The sequence below is a fragment of the Camelus ferus genome, unplaced genomic scaffold (assembly GCF_009834535.1).
Source record: "Camelus ferus isolate YT-003-E unplaced genomic scaffold, BCGSAC_Cfer_1.0 contig600, whole genome shotgun sequence".
NCBI lineage: Eukaryota > Metazoa > Chordata > Mammalia > Artiodactyla > Camelidae > Camelus > Camelus ferus.
The window spans coordinates 112,914-136,042 of NW_022589663.1; positions in this window are offsets into that span (position 1 = coordinate 112,914).

Here is a 23,129-nt window from a genome sequence, read left to right on the forward strand (position 1 = left end):
CAGTTTCCTAGGGCCGGTATGATGTTCCTGCAGATTTCACTTTAAAATCGAGTTGGAGCTAGTATCATCCAATAAAATGTGTATGGATTGTATTTTGAAATTGAAAAGAAACTTTGTGTTCCCATCAAGCTAAGTGAACGATGGCTTTCACACACACTTATGTCTCAGAACAGAGCACGTGTAGAGATGTTCGTTCATCTAGCACATTGAGAACGGGTTTCAGGAGAAACTTTATTCGGGGTTCCCAGTCTGTTTCCTACTGCCGGTTTGAAGTTCCTGCAGTTTTCACTGTAAAACCGAGTTGGAGCTAGTACCTCCCCATATATATGTATGGAGTGTAATTTACTTCTGAAAAGAAACTTTGTGTTCCCAGCAAGTGAGGTGAAGGACGGCTTTCACACACACACATATCTCAGAACTGAGCATGTGGAGACAAGTTCGTTCATCTAGCACAAAGGGAACGGTTTGCAGGAGAAAGTTTTACTCTTGTATCTCAGTCTGTTTCCAAGGGAAGGTTTGATTTTACTGCAGTTTTCCCTGAAAAACCGAGATGAAACTAGTAGTTTCCCATATATAAGTATGGAGTGTAGTTGGCAACTGAAAAGAAACTTTGTGTTCCCAACAAGCTAGGTAAAGTTCGGCTTTCACACAGAATTATCTCTCAGAACTGAGCATGTTGAGAGACGTTCGTTCATCTAGCACAAATTGACTTGGTTAAAGGAGAATTAATTACTGAGGTTTCTCAGTCTGTTTCCTAGTGCAGGTTTGATGTTCCTGCAGTTTTCACTATAAACCGAGTAGGAGATAGTACTTCCCCATATATATTTATGGAGTGTAGTTTGCAAATGAAAAGAAACTTTGTGTTGCCAACAAGCTAGGTGAAGGACGGCTTTCACACACACAATTATCTCTCAGAACAGAGCACTTGTAGAGAGGTTCGTTCATCTAGCTCATTGGGAATTGGTTTCAGGAAAAACTTTTAATCGGGGTTCTCCGTCTATTTCCTATGCCGGTTTGAATTTCCTGCAATTTTTACTGTAAAACCGAGTTGGAGCTAGTACCTACCCATATATATATAAGGACTGTAGTTTGCAAATGAAATGAAACTTTTTGTTGCCAACAAGTTAGGTGAATAACAGCATTCACACAAACATCTCTCAGAACTGTGCATGTGGAGAGACGTTCGTTCATCTAGCACAAAGGGAACGGTTTGCAGGAGAAAGTTTTACTCGTATCTCAGTCTGTTTCCTAGTGAAGATTTGATTTTACTGCAGTTTTCACTGTAAAAGCGAGTTGGAGCTTGTACCTCCCCATATATATTTATTGAGTGTAGTTTGCACATGAAAAGAATCTTTGTGTTGCCAACAAGATAGGTGAAGGGCGGTTTTCACACATACATACCTCTCAGAAATGATCATGTGGAGAGACTTTCGTTCATCTAGCACAAAGGGACTGGTTTGCAGTAGAAACATTTACTCTGGTTTCTCAGTCTGTTTCCTAGTACCGGTTTGAATTTCCTGAAGTTTTCACTGTAAAGCCGATTTGGAGCTAGTCCCTCCCCATATATATGTTTGGAGGGCATTTTGCAACTGAAAAGAATCTTTGTGTTCCCATCAAGCTAGGTGAACTTCGGCTTTAAGACACAATTATCTCTCAGAACTGAGCATGTGGTGAGACGTTCGTTCGTCTAGCTCAAAGGGACTGTGTTGTAGTAGAAACTTTTATTCTGGGTTCTCAGTCTGGTTCTTAGTGCCGGTTGGAAGTTCCTGCAGTTTTCACAGTAGAATCGAGTTGGAGCTAATACCTACCCATATATATGTATGGAGTGTAGTTTGCAACTGAAAAGAAACTTTGTGTTCCCTTCAAGCTATGTGAAAAACGGCTTTCACACACAATTATCTCTCAAAAGAGAGCACGTTTAGAGATATTCGTTCACCTAGCACATTCGGAACGGTTTTCAGGGAAACTTTACTCGGGGTTTGCAGTCTGTTTCCTAGTGCCGTTTTGAATTTTCTGCAGTTTTCACTGTAAATCGGAGTTGGAGCTAGTACCTCCCTATATATATGTATGGATTGTAGTTTGCAATTGAAAAGAAACTTTGTGTTATCAACAAGCTAGGTGAAAGAAGGCTTTCATTCACAAATATCTCTGAGAAATACTCATGTGGAGTGATGTTCCTTCGTTTAGAACCAAGGGAATGGTTTGCAAGAGATAGTTTTGCTTTGGTTTCTCAGTGTGTTTCCTAGTGCCGGGTTGAATTTACTGCATTTTTCACTGTAAAATAGAGATGGAGCTAATACTTCCCCATATATATGTATGAAGTGTAGTTTGCAACTGAAAAGAAACTTTGTGTTCCCATCAGGCTAGGTGAAGGACGGCTTTCACACACACGTATCTCTCAGAACTGAGCATATAGAGAGACTTTCTTTCACCTAGCACAAAGGAAACGGGTTGAAGGAGAAAGTTTTACTCTGGTTTCTCAGTATGTTTCATAGTGCTGTTTTGATGTTACTGCAGTTTTCCCTGTAAAACCGGTTTGGAGCTATTACTTCCCCATATATATGTATGGAGTGTAGTTTGCAACTGAAAAGAAACTTTGTGTTCCCATTAAGCTAGGTGAACCACGGCTTTCTTACACAATTATATCTCAGAAATGAGCATGTGAAGAGATGTTCATTCATCTAGCACCAAGGGACTGGGTTGCAGTAGAAATATTTACTCTGGATTCTCAGTCTGTTTCCTAGTGCCACTATGAATTTTCTGCAGATTTCACTGTAAAAGCGAGTTGGAACTTGTACTTCCCCATATATTATTATGGAGTGTATTTTGCAAATTAAAAGAAACTTTGTGTTGCCAACAAGCTACGTGAAGGACGGCTTTCACACACACTTATCCCTAAACAGAGCACGTTTAGAGACATTCGTTCATCTAGCACATTGGGAAAGGTTTTCAGGGGAAACTTATATTCTGGTCTCTCAGTCTGTTTCCTAGTGCCGGTTTTAAGTTCCAGCAGTTTACACGGTAAACCGAGTTGGAGCTAGAAATTCCCCATATGTATGTATTGATTGTAATCTGCAACTGAAAAGAAACATTGTTTTGCCAACAAGCTATGTGAAGTTCGCCTTTCACACACACTTCTCTCTCAGAAGAGAGCACGTGTAGAGACGTTCGTTCATCTAGTACATTGGGAAAGCCTTTCGGGAGAAAATTTTTTTCTGGGTTTCCAGTCTGTTTCCGAGTGCCGGTTTGAAGTTCCTGTAGTTTTCACTGTAAAACCGAGTTGGAGCTATTAAGTCCCCAAATATATATATGGAGTGTATTTTGCAACTGAAAAGAAACTTTGTGTTCCCAACAATTAGGTGAAGGACGGCTTTCACACAAACATCTCTCAGAACTGTGCATGTGGAGAGACGTTCGCTCATCTAGCACAAAGGGAACGGTTTGCAGGAGAAAGTTTTATTCCGTATTGTAAGTCTGTTTCTTAGTGCCGTTTAGAATATACTGCTGTATTCAGTGTAAAATTTTGTTGGAACTAGTACCTTCCCAAATACATGTATGGAGGGTTGTTTGCATCTGAAAAGAAACATAGTGTTCCCAACAAGCTAGGTGAAAGTCGGCTTTCATACACACTTATCTCTCAGACCTGAGCATGTGGAGAGACGTTCGTTCATGTAGCACAAAGGGACCGGTTTGCAGGAGAAAATTTTACTCTGGATTCTGATTCTTTGTCGTAGAGCCGGGTTTGAAGTTCCTGCAGTTTTCAATGTAAAACCGAGTTGGAGCTGGTACCTCCCCATATATAGGGATGGATTGTAGTTTGCAACTGAAAGGAAAACTTATCCTGTAAACAGGCTAGGTGATGGACGGTTTTCACACACACATCTCTCAGAACAGTGCATGTGTAGAGACATTCGTTCATCTAGCACATTAGGAACGGGTTTCAGGAGAAAATTTTATTCTGGGTTCTCAGTCTGTTTCCTAATGCCGGTTTGATGTTCCCGCATTTTTCACTTAAAACAGAGTTGGAGTTTTTTCCTCCGCATGTAAATGTATGAAGTGTAGTTGGCAACTGAAAAGAAACTTTGTGTTCCCATCAAGCTAGGTTAAGAACGGTTTTACAAACAATAATCTCTCAGAACTGAGCATGGGGCAGACTTTTGTTCATCTAGCACGAATGGAAAGGTTTGTAGGAGCAACTTTTACTCTCGTTTCTCAGTCTGTTTCCTAGTGCCGGTATGATGTTCCTGCAGATTTCACTGTAAAATCGAGTTTGAGCTTGTACTTCCCTATAGATTACTATGAAGTGTAGTTTGCAAATGAAGAGAATCTTTTTGTTGCCAAAACGTTAAGTGATGGACGGCTTACACACAAATTTATCTCTCAGAACATAGCACGTGTTGAGAAGTTCGTTCATCTAGCACATTGGGAACGGGTTTAAGGAGAAACTTTTAATCTGGGTTAACAGTGTGTTTCTTAGTGCCGGTTTGAAGTTCCTGCATTTTTCACTATAAAACCGAGTTGAATCTATTATTTCACCCATATATATGTATGGAGTGTAGTTTGCAACTGAAAAGAATATTTGTGTTCCCAACAACTAGGTGAAGGACGGCTTTCCCACAAACATCTCTCAGAAATGTGCATGTGGAGAGACGATCGCTCATCTAGCACAAAGGGAACGGTTTGCAGGAGAAAGTTTTTTTCTGTTTTGTAAGTCTGTTCCTTAGTGCCGGTTTGATTATACTGCTGTATTCAGTGTAAAACTTTGTTGGAACTATTACCTCCCATTATACATCTATGGAGGGTAGTTTGCATCTGAAAAGAAACATAGTGTTCCCATCAAGCTAGGTGAAAGTCGGCTTTCATACACACTTTTCTCTCAGACCTGAGCATGTGGAGGAAAGTTCGTTAATGTAGCAAAAAGGGAACGGTTTGAAAGAGAAAATTTTACTCTTGTTTCTCGTTCTGTTTCCTATTGCTGGTTTGAAGTTCCTGAAGATTTCCCTGTAAAACCGATTTGGAGCTACTACCTCCCCATATATATGTATGGGTAGCAGATTTCAACTGAAAAGGAACTTTGTGTTCCCAGGAAGCTAGCTGAAGGACGGCTTAAACACACACACATATTTCTCAGAACTGAGCATGTGGAGAGACGTTCGTTCATCTAGCTCAATGGGCCCGGGTTGCAGGAGAAATTTTACTCTGTGTTTTGTGTCTTTGTCGTAGAGCAGGTTTGAAGTTCCTGCAGTTTTCAATGTAAAACCGAGTTGGAGCTGGTACCTCCCCATATATAGGGATGGATTGTAGTTTGCAACTGAAAGGAAAATTTATGCTGTAAACAGGCTAGGTGATGGACGGCTTTCACACACACATCTCTCAGAAAAGTGCATGTGGAGAGACATTCGTTCATCTAGCATATTAGGAACGGGTTTCAGGAGAAAATTTTATTCTGGGTTCTCAGTCTGTTTCCTAATGCCGGTTTGATGTTCCCGCATTTTTCACTGTAAAACAGAGTTGGAGTTTTTTCCTCCGCATGTAAATGTATGAAGTGTAGTTGGCAACTGAAAAGAAACTTTGTGTTCCCATCAAGCTAGGTTAAGAACGGCTTTTACAAACAATAATCTCTCAAAACTGAGCATGGGGACAGACTTTTGTTCATCTAGCACGAATGGAACGGGTTGTAGGAGCAACTTTTACTCTGGTTTCTCAGTGTGTTTCCTTGTGCCGGAATAAAGTTATTGAAGATTTCACTGTAAAAACGAGTTGGAGCTTGTACTTCCCCATATATTACTATGAATTGTAGTTTGCAAATGAAAAGAAACTTTGTGTTGCCATCAAGCTAGGTGATGGACGGCATTCACACGCACTTATCTCTCAGAACAGAGCACGTTTAGAGACGTTCGTTCATCTAGCATATTCGGAAAGGGTTTCAGGAGAAACTTAAAATCTAGTCTCTCAGTGTGTTTCCTAGTGCCGGTCTGAAGTTCCTGCTGTTTTCTTTGTAAAACCGAGTTGGTGCTAGTGTCACCCCATGTATATATATGGAGTGTAGTTTGCAACTGAAAAGGAACTTTGTGTTCCCAACAAGCTAGGTGAAGGGCGGCTTTCACACACACATATCTCTCAGAAATGAGCATGGGGACAGACTTTCGTTCATCTAGCACAAAGGGGAAATGTTGTAGGGGTTACTTATAATCTTGTTCCTCAGTCAGTTTCCTAGGGCCGGTATGATGTTCCTGCAGATTTCACTTTAAAATCGAGTTGGAGCTAGTATCATCCAATAAAATGTGTATGGATTGTATTTTGAAATTGAAAAGAAACTTTGTGTTCCCATCAAGCTAAGTGAACGATGGCTTTCACACACACTTATGTCTCAGAACAGAGCACGTGTAGAGATGTTCGTTCATCTAGCACATTGAGAACGGGTTTCAGGAGAAACTTTATTCGGGGTTCCCAGTCTGTTTCCTACTGCCGGTTTGAAGTTCCTGCAGTTTTCACTGTAAAACCGAGTTGGAGCTAGTACCTCCCCATATATATGTATGGAGTGTAATTTACTTCTGAAAAGAAACTTTGTGTTCCCAGCAAGTGAGGTGAAGGACGGCTTTCACACACACACATATCTCAGAACTGAGCATGTGGAGACAAGTTCGTTCATCTAGCACAAAGGGAACGGTTTGCAGGGGAAAGTTTTACTCTTGTATCTCAGTCTGTTTCCAAGGGAAGGTTTGATTTTACTGCAGTTTTCCCTGAAAAACCGAGATGAAACTAGTAGTTTCCCATATATAAGTATGGAGTGTAGTTGGCAACTGAAAAGAAACTTTGTGTTCCCAACAAGCTAGGTAAAGTTCGGCTTTCACACAGAATTATCTCTCAGAACTGAGCATGTTGAGAGACGTTCGTTCATCTAGCACAAATTGACTTGGTTAAAGGAGAATTAATTACTGAGGTTTCTCAGTCTGTTTCCTAGTGCAGGTTTGATGTTCCTGCAGTTTTCACTATAAACCGAGTAGGAGATAGTACTTCCCCATATATATTTATGGAGTGTAGTTTGCAAATGAAAAGAAACTTTGTGTTCCCATCAGGCTAGGTGAAGGACGGCTTTCACACACACAATTATCTCTCAGAACAGAGCACTTGTAGAGAGGTTCGTTCATCTAGCTCATTGGGAATTGGTTTCAGGAAAAACTTTTAATCGGGGTTCCCCGTCTATTTCCTATGCCGGTTTGAATTTCCTGCAATTTTTACTGTAAAACCGAGTTGGAGCTAGTACCTACCCATATATATATAAGGACTGTAGTTTGCAAATGAAATGAAACTTTTTGTTGCCAACAAGTTAGGTGAATAACAGCATTCACACAAACATCTCTCAGAACTGTGCATGTGGAGAGACGTTCGTTCATCTAGCACAAAGGGAACGGTTTGCAGGAGAAAGTTTTACTCGTATCTCAGTCTGTTTCCTAGTGAAGATTTGATTTTACTGCAGTTTTCACTGTAAAAGCGAGTTGGAGCTTGTACCTCCCCATATATATTTATTGAGTGTAGTTTGCACATGAAAAGAATCTTTGTGTTGCCAACAAGATAGGTGAAGGGCGGTTTTCACACATACATACCTCTCAGAAATGATCATGTGGAGAGACTTTCGTTCATCTAGCACAAAGGGACTGGTTTGCAGTAGAAACATTTACTCTGGTTTCTCAGTCTGTTTCCTAGTACCGGTTTGAATTTCCTGAAGTTTTCACTGTAAAGCCGATTTGGAGCTAGTCCCTCCCCATATATATGTTTGGAGGGCATTTTGCAACTGAAAAGAATCTTTGTGTTCCCATCAAGCTAGGTGAACTTCGGCTTTAAGACACAATTATCTCTCAGAACTGAGCATGTGGTGAGACGTTCGTTCGTCTAGCTCAAAGGGACTGTGTTGTAGTAGAAACTTTTATTCTGGGTTCTCAGTCTGGTTCTTAGTGCCGGTTGGAAGTTCCTGCAGTTTTCACAGTAGAATCGAGTTGGAGCTAATACCTACCCATATATATGTATGGAGTGTAGTTTGCAACTGAAAAGAAACTTTGTGTTCCCTTCAAGCTATGTGAAAAACGGCTTTCACACACAATTATCTCTCAAAAGAGAGCACGTTTAGAGATATTCGTTCACCTAGCACATTCGGAACGGTTTTCAGGGAAACTTTACTCGGGGTTTGCAGTCTGTTTCCTAGTGCCGTTTTGAATTTTCTGCAGTTTTCACTGTAAATCGGAGTTGGAGCTAGTACCTCCCTATATATATGTATGGATTGTAGTTTGCAATTGAAAAGAAACTTTGTGTTATCAACAAGCTAGGTGAAAGAAGGCTTTCATTCACAAATATCTCTGAGAAATACTCATGTGGAGTGATGTTCCTTCGTTTAGAACCAAAGGAATGGTTTGCAAGAGATAGTTTTGCTTTGGTTTCTCAGTGTGTTTCCTAGTGCCGGGTTGAATTTACTGCATTTTTCACTGTAAAATAGAGATGGAGCTAATACTTCCCCATATATATGTATGAAGTGTAGTTTGCAACTGAAAAGAAACTTTGTGTTCCCATCAGGCTAGGTGAAGGACGGCTTTCACACACACGTATCTCTCAGAACAGAGCACTTGTAGAGAGGTTCGTTCATCTAGCTCATTGGGAATTGGTTTCAGGAAAAACTTTTAATCGGGGTTCCCCGTCTATTTCCTATGCCGGTTTGAATTTCCTGCAATTTTTACTGTAAAACCGAGTTGGAGCTAGTACCTACCCATATATATATAAGGACTGTAGTTTGCAAATGAAATGAAACTTTTTGTTGCCAACAAGTTAGGTGAATAACAGCATTCACACAAACATCTCTCAGAACTGTGCATGTGGAGAGACGTTCGTTCATCTAGCACAAAGGGAACGGTTTGCAGGAGAAAGTTTTACTCGTATCTCAGTCTGTTTCCTAGTGAAGATTTGATTTTACTGCAGTTTTCACTGTAAAAGCGAGTTGGAGCTTGTACCTCCCCATATATATTTATTGAGTGTAGTTTGCACATGAAAAGAATCTTTGTGTTGCCAACAAGATAGGTGAAGGGCGGTTTTCACACATACATACCTCTCAGAAATGATCATGTGGAGAGACTTTCGTTCATCTAGCACAAAGGGACTGGTTTGCAGTAGAAACATTTACTCTGGTTTCTCAGTCTGTTTCCTAGTACCGGTTTGAATTTCCTGAAGTTTTCACTGTAAAGCCGATTTGGAGCTAGTCCCTCCCCATATATATGTTTGGAGGGCATTTTGCAACTGAAAAGAATCTTTGTGTTCCCATCAAGCTAGGTGAACTTCGGCTTTAAGACACAATTATCTCTCAGAACTGAGCATGTGGTGAGACGTTCGTTCGTCTAGCTCAAAGGGACTGTGTTGTAGTAGAAACTTTTATTCTGGGTTCTCAGTCTGGTTCTTAGTGCCGGTTGGAAGTTCCTGCAGTTTTCACAGTAGAATCGAGTTGGAGCTAATACCTACCCATATATATGTATGGAGTGTAGTTTGCAACTGAAAAGAAACTTTGTGTTCCCTTCAAGCTATGTGAAAAACGGCTTTCACACACAATTATCTCTCAAAAGAGAGCACGTTTAGAGATATTCGTTCACCTAGCACATTCGGAACGGTTTTCAGGGAAACTTTACTCGGGGTTTGCAGTCTGTTTCCTAGTGCCGTTTTGAATTTTCTGCAGTTTTCACTGTAAATCGGAGTTGGAGCTAGTACCTCCCTATATATATGTATGGATTGTAGTTTGCAATTGAAAAGAAACTTTGTGTTATCAACAAGCTAGGTGAAAGAAGGCTTTCATTCACAAATATCTCTGAGAAATACTCATGTGGAGTGATGTTCCTTCGTTTAGAACCAAGGGAATGGTTTGCAAGAGATAGTTTTGCTTTGGTTTCTCAGTGTGTTTCCTAGTGCCGGGTTGAATTTACTGCATTTTTCACTGTAAAATAGAGATGGAGCTAATACTTCCCCATATATATGTATGAAGTGTAGTTTGCAACTGAAAAGAAACTTTGTGTTCCCATCAGGCTAGGTGAAGGACGGCTTTCACACACACGTATCTCTCAGAACAGAGCACTTGTAGAGAGGTTCGTTCATCTAGCTCATTGGGAATTGGTTTCAGGAAAAACTTTTAATCGGGGTTCCCCGTCTATTTCCTATGCCGGTTTGAATTTCCTGCAATTTTTACTGTAAAACCGAGTTGGAGCTAGTACCTACCCATATATATATAAGGACTGTAGTTTGCAAATGAAATGAAACTTTTTGTTGCCAACAAGTTAGGTGAATAACAGCATTCACACAAACATCTCTCAGAACTGTGCATGTGGAGAGACGTTCGTTCATCTAGCACAAAGGGAACGGTTTGCAGGAGAAAGTTTTACTCGTATCTCAGTCTGTTTCCTAGTGAAGATTTGATTTTACTGCAGTTTTCACTGTAAAAGCGAGTTGGAGCTTGTACCTCCCCATATATATTTATTGAGTGTAGTTTGCACATGAAAAGAATCTTTGTGTTGCCAACAAGATAGGTGAAGGGCGGTTTTCACACATACATACCTCTCAGAAATGATCATGTGGAGAGACTTTCGTTCATCTAGCACAAAGGGACTGGTTTGCAGTAGAAACATTTACTCTGGTTTCTCAGTCTGTTTCCTAGTACCGGTTTGAATTTCCTGAAGTTTTCACTGTAAAGCCGATTTGGAGCTAGTCCCTCCCCATATATATGTTTGGAGGGCATTTTGCAACTGAAAAGAATCTTTGTGTTCCCATCAAGCTAGGTGAACTTCGGCTTTAAGACACAATTATCTCTCAGAACTGAGCATGTGGTGAGACGTTCGTTCGTCTAGCTCAAAGGGACTGTGTTGTAGTAGAAACTTTTATTCTGGGTTCTCAGTCTGGTTCTTAGTGCCGGTTGGAAGTTCCTGCAGTTTTCACAGTAGAATCGAGTTGGAGCTAATACCTACCCATATATATGTATGGAGTGTAGTTTGCAACTGAAAAGAAACTTTGTGTTCCCTTCAAGCTATGTGAAAAACGGCTTTCACACACAATTATCTCTCAAAAGAGAGCACGTTTAGAGATATTCGTTCACCTAGCACATTCGGAACGGTTTTCAGGGAAACTTTACTCGGGGTTTGCAGTCTGTTTCCTAGTGCCGTTTTGAATTTTCTGCAGTTTTCACTGTAAATCGGAGTTGGAGCTAGTACCTCCCTATATATATGTATGGATTGTAGTTTGCAATTGAAAAGAAACTTTGTGTTATCAACAAGCTAGGTGAAAGAAGGCTTTCATTCACAAATATCTCTGAGAAATACTCATGTGGAGTGATGTTCCTTCGTTTAGAACCAAGGGAATGGTTTGCAAGAGATAGTTTTGCTTTGGTTTCTCAGTGTGTTTCCTAGTGCCGGGTTGAATTTACTGCATTTTTCACTGTAAAATAGAGATGGAGCTAATACTTCCCCATATATATGTATGAAGTGTAGTTTGCAACTGAAAAGAAACTTTGTGTTCCCATCAGGCTAGGTGAAGGACGGCTTTCACACACACGTATCTCTCAGAACTGAGCATATAGAGAGACTTTCTTTCACCTAGCACAAAGGAAACGGGTTGAAGGAGAAAGTTTTACTCTGGTTTCTCAGTATGTTTCATAGTGCTGTTTTGATGTTACTGCAGTTTTCCCTGTAAAACCGGTTTGGAGCTATTACTTCCCCATATATATGTATGGAGTGTAGTTTGCAACTGAAAAGAAACTTTGTGTTCCCATTAAGCTAGGTGAACCACGGCTTTCTTACACAATTATATCTCAGAAATGAGCATGTTTAGAGATGTTCATTCATCTAGCACCAAGGGACTGGGTTGCAGTAGAAATATTTACTCTGGATTCTCAGTCTGTTTCCTAGTGCCACTATGAATTTTCTGCAGATTTCACTGTAAAAGCGAGTTGGAACTTGTACTTCCCCATATATTATTATGGAGTGTATTTTGCAAATTAAAAGAAACTTTGTGTTGCCAACAAGCTACGTGAAGGACGGCTTTCACACACACTTATCCCTAAACAGAGCACGTTTAGAGACATTCGTTCATCTAGCACATTGGGAAAGGTTTTCAGGGGAAACTTATATTCTGGTCTCTCAGTCTGTTTCCTAGTGCCGGTTTTAAGTTCCAGCAGTTTACACGGTAAACCGAGTTGGAGCTAGAAATTCCCCATATGTATGTATTGATTGTAATCTGCAACTGAAAAGAAACATTGTTTTGCCAACAAGCTATGTGAAGTTCGCCTTTCACACACACTTCTCTCTCAGAAGAGAGCACGTGTAGAGACGTTCGTTCATCTAGTACATTGGGAAAGCCTTTCGGGAGAAAATTTTTTTCTGGGTTTCCAGTCTGTTTCCGAGTGCCGGTTTGAAGTTCCTGTAGTTTTCACTGTAAAACCGAGTTGGAGCTATTAAGTCCCCAAATATATATATGGAGTGTATTTTGCAACTGAAAAGAAACTTTGTGTTCCCAACAATTAGGTGAAGGACGGCTTTCACACAAACATCTCTCAGAACTGTGCATGTGGAGAGACGTTCGCTCATCTAGCACAAAGGGAACGGTTTGCAGGAGAAAGTTTTATTCCGTATTGTAAGTCTGTTTCTTAGTGCCGTTTAGAATATACTGCTGTATTCAGTGTAAAATTTTGTTGGAACTAGTACCTTCCCAAATACATGTATGGAGGGTTGTTTGCATCTGAAAAGAAACATAGTGTTCCCAACAAGCTAGGTGAAAGTCGGCTTTCATACACACTTATCTCTCAGACCTGAGCATGTGGAGAGACGTTCGTTCATGTAGCACAAAGGGACCGGTTTGCAGGAGAAAATTTTACTCTGGATTCTGATTCTGTGTCGTAGAGCCGGGTTTGAAGTTCCTGCAGTTTTCAATGTAAAACCGAGTTGGAGCTGGTACCTCCCCATAAATAGGGATGGATTGTAGTTTGCAACTGAAAGGAAAATTTATCCTGTAAACAGGCTAGGTGATGGACGGTTTTCACACACACATCTCTCAGAACAGTGCATGTGTAGAGACATTCGTTCATCTAGCACATTAGGAACGGGTTTCAGGAGAAAATTTTATTCTGGGTTCTCAGTCTGTTTCCTAATGCCGGTTTGATGTTCCCGCATTTTTCACTTAAAACAGAGTTGGAGTTTTTTCCTCCGCATGTAAATGTATGAAGTGTAGTTGGCAACTGAAAAGAAACTTTGTGTTCCCATCAAGCTATGTGAAGAACGGCTTTTACAAACAATAATCTCTCAGAACTGAGCATGGGGACAGACTTTTGTTCATCTAGCACGAATGGAAAGGTTTGTAGGAGCAACTTTTACTCTGGTTTCTCAGTCTGTTTCCTAGTGCCGGAATAAAGTTACTGAAGATTTCACTGTAAAATCGAGTTGGAGCTTGTACTTCCCCATATATTATTATGAAGTGTAGTTTGCAAATAAAAAGAAACTTTGTGTTACCTACAAGCTACGTGATGGACGGCTTTCACACACACAATTATCTCTCAGAACAGAGCACGTCTAGAGACGTTCGTTCATCTAGCACATTGGGAATGGGTTTCAGGAGAAACTTAAAATCTAGTCTCTCAGTCTGTTTCCTAGTGCCGGTCTGAAGTTCCTGTTGTTTTCTTTGTAAAACCGAGTTGGTTCTAGTATCTCCCCATGTATATGTATGGAGTGTAGTTTGCAACTGAAAAGGAACTTTGTGTTCCCAACAAGCTAGGTGAATGGCGGCTTTAACACACACTTATTTCTCAAAACTGAGCATGTGGAGAGATTTTTGTTCATCTAGCACAAAGGGACCGGGTTGCAGGAAAAACTTTTTCTCTGGATTCTGAGTCTGTCTCCTAGAGCCGGTTTGAAGTTCCTGCACTTTTCAATGTAAAACCGAGTTGGAGCTAGTACCTCCCCATAAATACATATTGTCTGTAGTTTTCAAATGAAAGGAAACTTTGTGCTTCCAACAAGCTCTATGATGGACGGCTTTCACCCACACTTATCCCTCAGAACAGTGCATGTGGAAAGACTTTTGTTCATCTAGCACTTTGGGAACGGTTTTCAAGAGAAACTTTTAATCTGGGTTCTCAGTATGTTTCCTACGGCCTGTATGAAGTTCCTGCAGTTTTCACTGTAAAGCCGAGTTGTAGCTACTACTACCCCATATATATGTATGGAGTGTAGATTGCAACTCTAAAGAAACTTTGTTTTCCCATCAAGCTATGTGAACGACGGCTTTCATACACAGTTATCTCTCAGAAATGAGCATGTGTAGAGACGTTAGTTCATCTAGCACACAGGGACTGGGTTGCATTAGAAACATTTACTCTGGATTCTCAGTGTGTTTCCTAATGCCGGTTTGAATTTCCTGCAGTTTACTCTGTAAAAACGAGTTGGAGCTTGTACTTCCCTATATATTATTATGGGTTGTAATTTGCATCTGAAAAGAAACTTTGTTTTCCCAACAAGCTGGGTGATGTACGGCTTTGACAAACAATTTTCTCTCAGAACAGAGAAAGTGTAGATACTTTCGTTTATCTAGCACATTGGGAACGGTTTTAAGGAGAAACGTTTAATCTGGGTTAACAGTGTGTTTCCTAGTGCCGGTTTGAATTTCCTGCATTTTTCACTGTAAAACCGAGTTGGATCTACTACATCCCTATATATATTTATGGAGTGTAGTTCGCAAATGAAATGAAATTTTGTGTCCCCATCAAGCTAGGTGAAGGAAGGCTTTCACACAAACATCTCTCAAATCTGTGCATGTGGAGAGACGTTCGTTCATCTAGCACAAACGGAAATGGTGGCAGGGAAACTTTTTCTCTGGATTCATAGTCTGTTTCCTAATGCCGGTTTGAAGTTCCTGCAATTTTCAATGTAAAAGAGAGTTGGAGCTAGTACTTCCCCATATATACGGATGGATTGTAGTTTGCAACTGAAAGGAAAATTTATGCTGTAAACAAGCTAGGTGATGGACGGTTTTCACACACACATCTCCAGAACAATGCATGTGGAGAGACATTCTTTCATCTAGCACTTTGGGAACGGGTTTCAAGAGAAAATTTTATTCTGGTTTCTAAGTCTGTTTCCTAGTGCCGGTTTGAATTTACTGCTGTATTCAGTGTAGAAGAGTGTTGAAAATAGTACCTCCCCATATATAAGTATGGAGTGTAGTTTGCGACTGAAAAGAAACATTGTGTTCCCAAGAAGCTACGTGAAGTACGGCTTTCACACACACTTATCTCTCAGACCTGAGCTTGTGGAGAGACGTTCGTTCACGTAGCACAAAACGAACGGTTTGCAGGGGAAACACTTACTCTGGTTTCTCGTTCTGTATCCTATTGCTGGTTTGAAGTTCCGGAAGTTTTCACTGTAAAACCGATTTGGAGCTAATACCTCCCCATATATATGTATGGGTAGCAGATTTCAACTGGAAAGGAACTTCGTGTTCCCAACAAGCTAGGTGAAGTACGGCTTTAGCACACACATATTTCTCAGACCTGAGCATGTGGAGAGACTTTCGTTCATCTAGCACAAAGGGGCCGGTTTGCAGGAGAAATTTTATTCTGGATTCTGAGTCAGTGTACTAGAGCAGGTTTGAAGTTCCTGCAGTTTTCACTGTAAAATCGAGTTGGAGTTTTTACCTCCGCATATATATGTATGAAGTGTAGTTTGCAACTGAAAAGAAACTTTGTGTTCCCATCAAGTTAGTTGAAGGACGGCTTTAACACATAATTTTCTCTCAGAAATGGGCATGTAGACAGACTATCGTTCATCTAGCACAAATGCAACGGGATGTAGGAGAAACTTTTACTCTGGTTTCTCACTGTGTTTCCTAGTGCAGGGTTGAAGCTCCTGCAGTTTTCACTATAAAATAGAGTTTGAGTTAATAACTCCCCATATATATGTACGGAGTGTACTTTGCAACTGAAAAGGAACTTTCTCTTCCCAGCAAGCCAAGTGAACGACGGCTTTCAAACACAATTATATTTCAGAACTGAGCATGTGGAGAGACTTTCGTTCATCTAGCACATTGGGAACGGGTTTCAGTAGAAAAATTTAATCGGCTGTCCTAGTCTGTTTCCTAGTGCCGGTTTCAAGTTCCTGCAATTTTCAATGAAAACGAAAGTTGGAGCTAGTACCACCCCATATATACGGATGGATAGTAGTTTGCAACTGAAAGGAAAATTTATACTGTGAACAAGCTAGTTGATGGACGGCTTTCACACACAATTATCTCTCAGAACAGAGCACGTGTAGAGATGTTCGTTCATCTAGCACATTGGGAACGGGTTTAAGGAGAAACCTTTAATCTGGTTTAACAGTGTGTTTCCTAGTGCCGGTTTGAAGATCCTGCATTTTTCACTATAATACCGAGTTGAATCTATTACCTCCCCATATATATGTATGTAGTGTAGTTTGCAACTGAAAAAAACTTTGTGTTCCCTTCAATCTAGGAGAAGGACGGCTTTCACACAAATAACTCAGAAAATTCTTCTTGTGGATAGAAGTTCGTTCATGTAGCACAAACGGAAAGGGTGGCAGGGGAAAAATTTTCTCTGGTTTCTCAGTCTGTTTCCTAGTGCCAGTCTGAAGTTCCTGCAATTTTCAATGTAAAAGAGAGTTGGAGCTAGCACTTCCCCATATATACGGATTGATTGTAGTTTGCAACTTAAAGGAAAATTTATCCTGTAAACAAGCTAGGTGATGGACGGCTTTCGCACACACATCTCTTAGAAGTGTGCATGTGGAGAGATATTCGTTCATCTAGCACATTGGGAACGGGTTTCAGTAGAAAAATTTAATCTGCTTTCCTAGTCTGTTTCCTAGTACCGGTTTCAAGTTCCTGCAATTTTCAATGTAAAAGAGAGTTGGAGCTAGCACTTCCCCATATATACGGATGGATTGTAGTTTGCAACTGAAAGAAAATTTATGCTGTAAACAAGCTAGTTGATGGATGGTTTTCACACACAAATCTCTCAGAACAGTGCATGTGGAGAGACATTCGTTCATCAAGCTCAATGGGAACGGGTTTCAGGAGAAACCTATATTCTGGGTTCTCAGTCTGTTTCCCTGTGCCAGTTTGATGTTCCTGCAGTTTTCACTGTAAAACCGAGTTGGAATTTTTACCTCCGCATATATATGTGTGAAGTGTAGTTTGCAACTGTAAAGAAACTTTGTGTTCCCATCAAGCTAGTTGAAGGACGGCTTTAACACACAATTTTCTCTCAGAAATGAGCATGTAGACAACTATCGTTCATGTAGCACAAATGGAACGGGATGTAGGAGCAACTTTTATTCTGTTTTCTCACTGTGTTTCCTAGTGCCGGTTTGAAGATCCTGCAGTTTTCACTATAAAATAGAGTTGGAGTTATTACCTCCCCATATATATGTATGGAGTGTATTTTGCATCTGAAAATAAACATTGTGTTCCAAACAACTAGGATAAAGACGGCTTTCACAAAAACATCTCTCAGAACTGTGCATGTAGAGAGACGTTCGCTCATCAAGCACCAAGGAAACGGTTTGCATGAGAAAGTTTTATTCTGGTTTCTAATTTTTTTCCTAGTTCCGGTTTGAATTTACTGCTATATTCAGTGTAAAAGAGTGTTGAAACTAGTACCTCCCTATGTATTTGTATGGAGTGTAGTTTGCAACTGAAAAGAAACATTGTGTTCCCAACAAGCTACGTGAAGGACAGCTTTCACACACACTTATCTCTCAGACCTGAGCTTGTGGAGAGACGTTCGTTCATGTAGCACAAAATGAACGGTATGCTGGGGAAACTTTTACTCTGGTTTCTCGTTCTGATTCCTATTGGTGGTTTGAAGTTGCTGAAGTTTTCCCTGTAAAACCGATGTGGAGCTACTGCCTCCCCATATATATGTATGGGTAGGAGATTTCAACTGGAAAGTAGCTTTGTGTTACTAGCAAGCTGTTTAAAGGACGAATTTAACACACACATATTTCTCAGAAATGAGCATGTGGAGAGACATTCGTTCATCTAGAACAAAGGGACCAAGTTGTAGGAGAAACATTTACTCTGGATTCTGAGTCTGTGTCCTATAGCCGGTTTGAATTTCCTGCAGTTTTCAATGTAAAACCGAGTTGGAGCTAGCATCTCCCCATAAATACTGATGGATTGTAGTTTGCAACTGAAAGGAAAATTTATGCTGTAAACAAGCTAGGTGATGGACGGCTTTCACACACACATCTCTGAGAACAGTGCATGTGGAGAGACATTCGTTCATCTAGCACATTGGGAAAGGGTTTCAGGAGAAACTTTTATTCTGGGTTCTCAATCTGTTTCCTAGTGCCGGTTTGATGTTCCTGCAGTTTTCACTGTAAAACCGAGTTAGAGTTTTTACCTTCGCATATATGTATGACGTGTAGTTAACAACAGAAAATAAACTTTGTGTTCCCATCAAACTTGTTGAAGTACGGCATTTACACACAATTATCTCTCAGAAAAAAGCATGTGGACAGACTTTCATTCATCTAGCACAGATGGAACGGGTTGTAGGAGCAACTTTTTCTCTGGGTTCTCAGTCTGTTTCCTAGTGATGGTTTGAAGTTCCAGCAGTTTTCACTATAAAATCGAGTTGGAGCTAGATACTCCCCATATAAATGTATGGATTGTAATTTTCAACTGAAAAGAAACATTGTGTTGCCAACAAACTATGTGAAATTCGGCCTTAACACACACATATCTCTCAGAAATGAGCATGGGGACAGACGTTCGTTCATCTAACACAAAGGGAAAATGTTGTAGGGGATACTTATAATCTTGTTCCTTAGTCAGTTTACTAATGCCGGTTTGATGTTCCCGCATTTTTCACTGTAAAACAGAGTTGAAATTATTTCCTCCGCATGTAAATGTATGAAGTGTAGTTGGCAACTGAAATGAAACTTTGTGTTCCCATCAAGCTAGGTTAAGAACGGCTTTTACAAACAAAAATCCCTCAGAACTGAGCATGGGGACAGACTTTTGTTCATCTAGCACGAATGGAACGGGTTGTAGGAGCAACTTTTACTCTGGTTTCTCAGTCTGTTTCCTAGTGCCGGAATAAATTTACTGAAGATTTCACTGTAAAAACGAGTTGGAGCTTGTACTTCCCCATATATTACTATGAATTGTAGTTTGCAAATGAAAAGAAACTTTGTGTTGCCAACAAGCTACGTGATGGACGGCTTTCACACGCACTTATCTTTCAGAACAGAGCACGTGTAGAGACGTTCGTTCATCTAGCACATTGGGAAAGGATTTCAGGAGAAACTTAAAATCTAGTCTCTCAGTCTGTTTCCTAGTGCCGGTCTGAAGTTCCTGCTGTTTTCTTTGTAAAACCGAGTTGGAGCTAGTATCACCCCATGTATATGTATGGAGTGTAGTTTGCAACTGAAAGGAACTTTGTGTTCCCAACAAGCTAGGTGAAGGGTGGCTTTCACACACACATATCTCTCAGAAATGAGCATGGGGACAGACGTTCGTTCATCTAGCACAAAGGGAAAATATTGTAGGAGATACTTATAATCTTGTACCTCAGTCAGTTTCTCAGGGCCGGTTTGAAGTTCCTGCAGATTTCACTATAAAATCGAGTTGGAGCTAGTATCATCCAATAAAATGCATTTGGAGTGTATTTTGAAATTTGAAAAGAATCTTTGTGTTCCCATCAAGCTAGGTGAAGGACGGCTTTCACACACACTTATGTCTCAGAACAGAGCACGTGTAGAGATGTTCGTTCATCTAGCACATTGAGAACGGGTTACAGGAGAAACTTTTATTCGGGGTTCCCAGTCTGTTTCCTAGTGCCGGTTTGAAGTTCCTGCAGTTTTCACTGTAAAACCGAGTTGGAGCTAGTACCTCCCCAGATATATGTATGGAATGTATTTTGCAACTGAAAAGAAACTTTGTGTTCCCAACAACTAGGTGAAGGACGGCTTTCACACAAACATATCTCTCAGAACTGTGCATGTGGAGAGACGTTCGCTCATCTAGCACAAAGGGAACGGTTTGCAGGAGAAAGTTTTATTCTGTTTTATAAGTCTCTTTCTTAGTGCCGGTTTGAATATATTGCTGTATTCAGTGTAAAATTTTGTTGGAACTAGTACCTCCCCATATACATGTATGGAGGGTAGTTTGCTTCTGAAAAGAAACATAGTGTTCCCATCAAGCTAGGTGAAAGTCGGCTTTCATACACACTTATCTCTCAGACCTGAGCATGTGGAAAAATGTTCGTTAATGTACCAAAAAGCAACGGTTTGCAAGAGAAAATTTTACTCTTGTTTCTCGTTTTGTTTCCTATTGCTGGTTTGAAGTTCCTGAAGTTTTCCTTGTAAAACCGATTTGGAGCTACTACCTCCCCATATATATGTATGGGTAGCAGATTTCAACTGAAAAGGAACTCTGTGTTCCCAGCAAGCTAGCTGAAGGACGGCTTAAACACACACACATATTTCTCAGAACTGAGCATGTTTAGAGACGTTCGTTCATCTAGCACAAAGGGACCGGTTTGCAGGAGAAACTTTTAGTCTGGATTCTGAGTCTGTGTCGTAAAGCCGGTTTGAAGTTCCTGCAGTTTTCAATGTAAAACCGAGTTGGAGCTGGTACCTCCCCATATATAGGGATGGATTGTAGTTTGCAACTGAAAGGAAAATTTATGCTGTAAACAGGCTAGGTGATGGACGGCTTTCACACACACATCTCTCAGAACAGTGCATTTGGAGAGACATTCATTCATGTAGCACATTGGGAACGGGTTTCAGGAGAAAATTTTATTCTGGGTTCTCAGTCTGTTTCCTAATGCCGGTTTGATGTTCCCGCATTTTTCACTGTAAAACAGAGTTGGAGTTTTTTCCTCCGCATATAAATGTATGAAGTATATTTGGCAACAGAAAAGAAACTTTGTGTTCCCATCAAGCTAGGTGAAGACCGGCTTTTACAAAAAATAATCTCTCAGAACTGAGCATGGGTACAGACATTTGTTCACGTAGCACGAATGGAACGGTTTGTAGGAGCAAATTTTACTCTGGTTTCTCAGTCTGTTTCTTAGTGAAGGTTTGATTTTACTGCAGTTTTCACTTTAAAAGCGAATTGGAGCTTGTACTTCCCCATATATATTTATTGAGTGTAGTTTGCACATGAAAAGTATCTTTGTGTTGCCAACAAGATAGGTGAAGTACGGTTTTCACACACACATATCTCTCAGAACTGATCATGTGGAGAGACGTTCTTTAATCAAGCACAAAGGGAACGGGTTGCAGGAGAAAATTTTACTGTGGTTTCTCAGTCTGTTTCCTAGTGCCGGTTTGAAGTTACTGCAGATTTCACTGTAAATCCGTGTTGGAGCTAGTACTTCCCCATATATATGTATGGATTGTAGTATGCAACTGGAAAGAAACGTTGTGTTGCCCACAAGCTAGGTAATGGACGGCTTTCAAACACACTTATCTCTCAGATAAGTCAACGTGTAGAGACGTTCATTCATCTAGCACAAAGGGAACTGGTTGCAGGGGAAATTTTACTCTGTTTTCTCAGTCTTTTTCCTAGTGCCTGTTTGAAGTTACTGCAGTTTTCACTATAAAATCGAGTTGATGCAAGTACATACCCATAAATATGTATGGATTGTATCTTGCTACTGAATTGAAAATTTGGGTTCCCATCAAGCTACGTAAACTGCGGCTTTCACACACAATTATCTCTCAGAACTGAGCATGTGGAGAGACATTCGTTCATCTAGCACAAAGGGACTGGTTTGCAGGAGAAACTTTTATTCTGGTGGCTCAGTCTGTTTCCTAGTGTCGGTTTCAAGTTCCTACAATTTTCACTGTAAAAGCGAGTTAGAGCTTGTGCCTCCCGACATATATGTATGGAGTGTAGATTGCTTATGAAAAGAAACTTTGTGTTGCCAGGAAGCTAGGTAATGGACGGCTTTCACACACACTAATCTCTCAGAAATGAGCACGTGTAAAGACGTTCGATCACCTAGCACATTGGGAACGGGTTTCAGGAGAAATCTTTAATCTCGTTTCCCAGTATGTTTCCTAGTGCCGGTTTGAATTTCCTGCATTTTTCACTGTAAAACCGAGTTGGTTCTAGTACCTCCCCATATTTCTGTATGGAGTGTTTTTGGCAACTGAAAACAAACTTTGTGTTCCCAACAAGCTAGGTGAAGGAAGGCTTTCACACACACATATCTCTCAGAAATCAGCATGTGGAGAGACTTTCATTCATCTAGTAAAAAGGGAACGGATTGCAGGGAAACATTTACTTTGGTTTCTCAGTCTGTTTCGAAGTTCCGGTTTGAAGTTCCTGTAGTTTTCACTGTAAAACCGAGTTGGATGTCCTTCCTCCCCATATATATGTATGGAGTGCAGTTTGCAACTGAAAAGAAATTTTGTTTTGCCAACAAGCTAAGTTTTGGACTGCTTTCACACACACTTATCTCTCAGAACAGAGGACGTGTAGAGATATTCGTTCACCTAACACATTCGGAAAGGTTTTTATTATAAAATTTTAATCTGGGTTCCCATTCTGTTTCCTAGTGCCGGTTTGAAGTTCCTGCAGTTTTCACTGTAAAATCGAGTTGGTGCTAGTACCTCCCTACATATATGTATGGAGTGTAGATTGCAACTGAAAAGAAAATTTGTGTTGCCAGCAAGCAAGGTGTAGGAAGGCTTTCACACACACATATCTCTAAGAACTGAGCATGTGGAGGGACTTTCATTCATCTAGCACAAAGGGAACGAGTTGCAGGAGAAAGTTATACCGTGGTTTCTCAGGCTGTTTCCTAGTGCCAGTTTCAAGTTACAGAAGTTTTCAGTGTAAAAGCGTGTTGGAGCTAGTACCTCCCCATATATATGTATGGAATGTAGTTTGTAACTGAAAAGAAACTTTGTTTTCCCAACAAGCTAGGGGAAGGACGGCTTTAACACACAACAATCTCTCCGAACTGAGCATATGGATAGACTTTCGTTCATCTAGCACAAAGGGAACGGGATGCAGGAGAAATTTTACTCTGGTTTCTCAGTCTGTTTCCTAGTGCCTTTTTGTAGTTACTGCAGTTTTCAAAGTAA